Here is a 6,285-nt window from a genome sequence, read left to right as displayed (position 1 = left end):
ATTAAGTCGTCCGATAAGTCGTCCAGCTGGGAAGACTTTCCAGACGCCTTATTATAAGTCGTCTAATAAGTCGTCCAGATGGAAGACTTTCCAGACGACTTAATTAAGTCGTCCGATAAGTCGTCCAGCTGGGAAGACTTTCCAGACGCCTTATTATAAGTCGTCTAATAAGTCGTCCAGATGGAAGACTTTCCAGACGACTTAATTAAGTCGTCCGATAAGTCGTCCAGCTGGGAAGACTTTCCAGACGCCTTATTATAAGTCGTCTAATAAGTCGTCCAGATGGAAGACTTTCCAGACGACTTAATTAAGTCGTCCGATAAGTCGTCCAGCTGGGAAGACTTTCCAGACGCCTTATTATAAGTCGTCTAATAAGTCGTCCAGATGGAAGACTTTCCAGACGACTTAATTAAGTCGTCCGATAAGTCGTCCAGCTGGGAAGACTTTCCAGACGCCTTATTATAAGTCGTCTAATAAGTCGTCCAGATGGAAGACTTTCCAGACGACTTAATTAAGTCGTCCGATAAGTCGTCCAGCTGGGAAGACTTTCCAGACGCCTTATTATAAGTCGTCTAATAAGTCGTCCAGATGGAAGACTTTCCAGACGACTTAATTAAGTCGTCCGATAAGTCGTCCAGCTGGGAAGACTTTCCAGACGCCTTATTATAAGTCGTCTAATAAGTCGTCCAGATGGAAGACTTTCCAGACGACTTAATTAAGTCGTCCGATAAGTCGTCCAGCTGGGAAGACTTTCCAGACGCCTTATTATAAGTCGTCTAATAAGTCGTCCAGATGGAAGACTTTCCAGACGACTTAATTAAGTCGTCCGATAAGTCGTCCAGCTGGGAAGACTTTCCAGACGCCTTATTATAAGTCGTCTAATAAGTCGTCCAGATGGAAGACTTTCCAGACGACTTAATTAAGTCGTCCGATAAGTCGTCCAGCTGGGAAGACTTTCCAGACGCCTTATTATAAGTCGTCTAATAAGTCGTCCAGATGGAAGACTTTCCAGACGACTTAATTAAGTCGTCCGATAAGTCGTCCAGCTGGGAAGACTTTCCAGACGCCTTATTATAAGTCGTCTAATAAGTCGTCCAGATGGAAGACTTTCCAGACGACTTAATTAAGTCGTCCGATAAGTCGTCCAGCTGGGAAGACTTTCCAGACGCCTTATTATAAGTCGTCTAATAAGTCGTCCAGATGGAAGACTTTCCAGACGACTTAATTAAGTCGTCCGATAAGTCGTCCAGCTGGGAAGACTTTCCAGACGCCTTATTATAAGTCGTCTAATAAGTCGTCCAGATGGAAGACTTTCCAGACGACTTAATTAAGTCGTCCGATAAGTCGTCCAGCTGGGAAGACTTTCCAGACGCCTTATTATAAGTCGTCTAATAAGTCGTCCAGATGGAAGACTTTCCAGACGACTTAATTAAGTCGTCCGATAAGTCGTCCAGCTGGGAAGACTTTCCAGACGCCTTATTATAAGTCGTCTAATAAGTCGTCCAGATGGAAGACTTTCCAGACGACTTAATTAAGTCGTCCGATAAGTCGTCCAGCTGGGAAGACTTTCCAGACGCCTTATTATAAGTCGTCTAATAAGTCGTCCAGATGGAAGACTTTCCAGACGACTTAATTAAGTCGTCCGATAAGTCGTCCAGCTGGGAAGACTTTCCAGACGCCTTATTATAAGTCGTCTAATAAGTCGTCCAGATGGAAGACTTTCCAGACGACTTAATTAAGTCGTCCGATAAGTCGTCCAGCTGGGAAGACTTTCCAGACGCCTTATTATAAGTCGTCTAATAAGTCGTCCAGATGGAAGACTTTCCAGACGACTTAATTAAGTCGTCCGATAAGTCGTCCAGCTGGGAAGACTTTCCAGACGCCTTATTATAAGTCGTCTAATAAGTCGTCCAGATGGAAGACTTTCCAGACGACTTATAATAAGTCGTCTGCGCAGTCTTTTGGATTGAAGTAAATACCTGACTCAAGATAGCAGCTTTCATTGATCTGCGGCCTCTGCTGCCCTCGTAAGCCAGTATCGGTGGAGACGGACTGTCTGCTCTGGGACCACCAATACTAGCACCCAATTCCGGCATAGCTGTGTACGTCTAGACCTGAAGAACTTGTATAAACCCATCCACGGTGTAACAGCCAGCAATTTCTTTGTTCCACAAAGAGTCCATCAGCACCTTAAACGCGACTCTCCCCCATGGATAATTCTCAAACCGTTCTAAATCCATCACTAGCCTTGCCAGAGTAGATCGTGTAGCGGTTGAAAACTTTCTCCCTTCAATGAATCCAGTGAAGATGGAGAGGTACGCGAGCCGCTTGCGATCTTCCCTGGACCAATCCCCGCATCTCTTCAGTGCTGCTATTATCTGATCAGTAGTTGGCCCAGCTTCCAGATGAACTCCCAGCATCCCCCAGAAAGAAACCATCTCTGGGGTAACGTCACATTTTGGTGTCTCAAGGTCCTCGATGTACTCGCAGTTTAGACCAGTGAGGTTTTCAAACTCTAACAGTGAAAACCTCAAAGGTTCTGGACCAACGAGAGACCACATCTCATACTTCTTCTTAATGTCCAGCTTGAAACTGAGCATGTAGTGAACCAGCCTTGAAGCCCAACCAAATCCCTGCTCCTTGAACTTGATGAAAACTCCCAAACTCGACTCCTTGAGCTCTTCAAATTCGTCATCAGTAAGAGCTTTCCTAAGAGCAGTATGCAACTTGCTGTTATCCGTATGATACGAAATGCTATTGTGGGCTTCTGGTTCTTCCCCTGATGTGTATAACCTACGGGGGAGTTCTGGAATATCCATCCTTTTTGTCTGCAAAATAATCAAAGACAACAATATAAGTCCAGACGACTTAGTAGACGACTTAAATTACTTACAAGTCTTCCAGTCGCAGAAGGAGTTGGAGTACTCGTCATTGCGGTTATAGATCTGAAAAAATAAACGTGAAACGGTGAGAATGAGTAAATTGATAGAGACAACGTTTTATGTTCATCTTTTCCTCGAGATTGATGACTTAGCGGCGTTAGGGTTTACAGAGAAACGGCGCTAAGGTTTACAGAGAAGAAGCGGCGGCGCTAGGGTTTAGAAGAAGCGGCGGCGCTAGTGTTTAGAACGTTGGTGACCACGGTGGCGAGGGCGACGGTTTGTTCGGAAATAGTGGAAGCGGCGGCGCTAGGGTTTAGAGGAATCGGCGGCGCTTGAAGTGTTTCTTTTGCCTTTTCCTTTCACAGAGTTGCGAATGTCCAGGTGAGAACGAGAAGTGATTGGAAAGAGGATTGTTTCTTTCTTTTCATATGTAAAAGATAATATTGCAAAAGTAAATTGTTATGACAAATATATATATATGTTACTGATGTGATTAAGTAATAGAGATCAAATTTATTGCAGATCAATACAAGAATAACTAAAAAATATTAATAATATATATATATAATCTAGAATATAAAATATACAGTTCAAAATTATGAATTTGACAAATTTAAAGTTACGCGCGGAAAAAAACTCTAGTTGATATAAAATGTAGTGAAATACTCTAGAATAGCAGTAAACAATATTGTTTTGGCTAAAAACCGTAAATAGTTTTAATCACAAAATATTAAAAATGAAAAATAACTAAAATAGCTTTTATTATATTTAAAGACACATATATCTCTAGAATTAATTGGGAGTGAATTTTAGGGTTTGTGGCTTAGGATTTCAGATTTAGAATTTGAGATTTAAAACATAAAAATTAAAATAATATTTTAAAACTATTTATTTATATTAGGTGTGTTATTCATTAAATGTAGATTAGTCTTTTTGCTATTTAGTTAAAACTATTATGGTCATTTTTATGAACTATTTTTGTGATTAATTTTTTTTATGATTCTTAGGAGAATTACTCTAAAACATTGTAAAAATTATATGCCTAAAACCATTTTCATGAACACCAGTCCCGGACCAACCCATGATACTGCTTATTAATTATTTATTCTTATAATACCTTCCAAATCAGTGTGTTAAAAGGCTACTTCAATTTTTGTATGTATTTTATTAGATAAAGTCCCACATCGGGTAATACAAATATCCTTGGACAATATATATGTGTATGGGTAATCTTCCATTTTTGAGTTAGCTTTTGGATGTGATTTAGGACCATCACTAATATGGTATCAGAAGCCATGGTGAAAGTTCATCTTATGATTTCCCACATAAACATTTTCCTACCTATGTAGTTTGTACAAATAGTCCATATTGATGTGGCATGTCCGAGATGTTGAGTTTAGGCTGTTTCCATTGGACTGTTTCCCACTCACATTTCGAGAGGGCTATTAGATAAAGTTCCACATCGGGTAATATAAATATCTTTGGACAATATATATGTGTATGAGGAATCTTCCACTCTTAAACTAGTTTTTGGGTGTGAGTTAGGTCCATCACTAAAATATTTACACTCATATTTATCGATTTTGTTTGCAAACACCAGCAATTATATAGATTGAACCAAGTATATGTAAATGTGTCAAGAAAATTAATAAATACTAAGAAATAAAAAATCATGACAATGATAACAAACAGACAAAAGAAAAACGAAGACTAAATCACATAGTGATAGCAATGACAACCTTCTCTGTTTACAACTTTTATCTTTAATAATCAGTTCAATTTGGTTGTATTCAGTGCCGTGCCAAGGTCTATTGGGGCTTGAGGCAAATATAAAAATGGAACCTCCTAACCTAATATATTTTTTTGATAAAAATATAATTTACAGTTAAAGAAAAATTAGCAGTACTATAATTTAAATTAGTAAAGATTAAAAAAATTAATCACTTAAAAGAACACGTGAGTCTATGATTTATAATTAGCTCTATAATAAAAAAATAACTCTACCATAGTATAAATTAGTGTGTGTTAATAACTCTACCATAGTATAAATTAGTGTGTGATGTTAACTTAATGACGAGATCTATACAGGAAGAAACATATACATTTAAACAAGAATAGACGATGATGATTAAATAAAAAGAAATAAGATGTACCACTTAAAATATATATATATATATATATATATATATATATACACTAGATTCTGATCCGCCTTTTTTAAGGACGGGTATATTTTTTGTTTTACATTTTTTTTTAAAATTTAATTTTTATATTTGTGTTTTAGTCATATTTATGTTTTTGTATAATATTTTTCTTAAATGATTAATAAGAGGTTTTAATAATTTTATTAAAATAGTTGTATCACACCTATATCAATAAGTCATGTTTTTGTTTTAATAGAATAGATATATTATTTTGTTTTTACATTTTTTAAAAAAAATTAATTTTTATATTTGTGTTTTTAGTCATATTTGTGTTTTTATTTGTGTAATATTCTTTTTAAATGATTAATAGGAGATTTTAATCAATACTATTAAATTAGGATCATGACCCATTGATATATGTTGTGTCCAACTTAAAATTTTAAAATACATACTTAAAATAATATAACTGCATCAAATTATATATCGTGGATGTAACCACCACTTTAATGGCAAGATAATTGGGATCTACTTTTTCTAATGGCAACTAAATAGGAATTGGAGCCCTATGTCTACAATTAATTTGGTTTGATGCATTGCATATTCGACCTTTTTGATCTCCTAGAACTATTTTTTCATTATTGAAACAGGTAAGAACATACTTACTTGCTTCCGGCAGGATGGCGTCGATCGATATTGGTAGCCGAGTGTCGATCGACTTTTCGGTCGACCCGTCGCTCGATGTTGTTGTCGACCCGTCGCTCGATGTTGTTGTCTGAGCGTCGATCGATTTTGGACCGAAATTCATGTCTTCCATCTTAAGTACATGTGTCAGCGGGGAAAGAGGAAAAACTTAAGCAGATTCAGTAACAAAAACTAGACAATATTCTAAACTTAATCTAATGGTAATAAGAAAGAGTCCCTACCAACGGCGCCAAATTTAATATCACTCAAATTACCCTAAGAAGTGAATTACTCTCTCAAATAAGACGTTCAGATGTAGTACTTAGATCAAATCCACAGAGACTCTAGGATTACACAATAGATTATGGTCTTTGAAATAGGCTAGATTAATTGGTTTATAGGTTTTAAAGCAGTAAATGAATTGGTGAGCAAGGTTATTGCTCGATTGGTTTGTTTTGAGGTTGTTAAGAGTTGGGAGAATAGCTAGATTTAGGTATATTCTCAGGTATGATAAATAAATAACTTAATTTGAGTCTTTAGGGTTTTATTGATATTAATTGTTCTTGAATTCAAACTCA

This window comes from Brassica oleracea, chromosome C1 (assembly GCF_000695525.1).
Source record: "Brassica oleracea var. oleracea cultivar TO1000 chromosome C1, BOL, whole genome shotgun sequence".
Lineage (NCBI taxonomy): Eukaryota > Viridiplantae > Streptophyta > Magnoliopsida > Brassicales > Brassicaceae > Brassica > Brassica oleracea.
The sequence above is the reverse complement of the archived record's forward strand: the minus strand, read 5'-3'. Positions refer to the sequence as shown.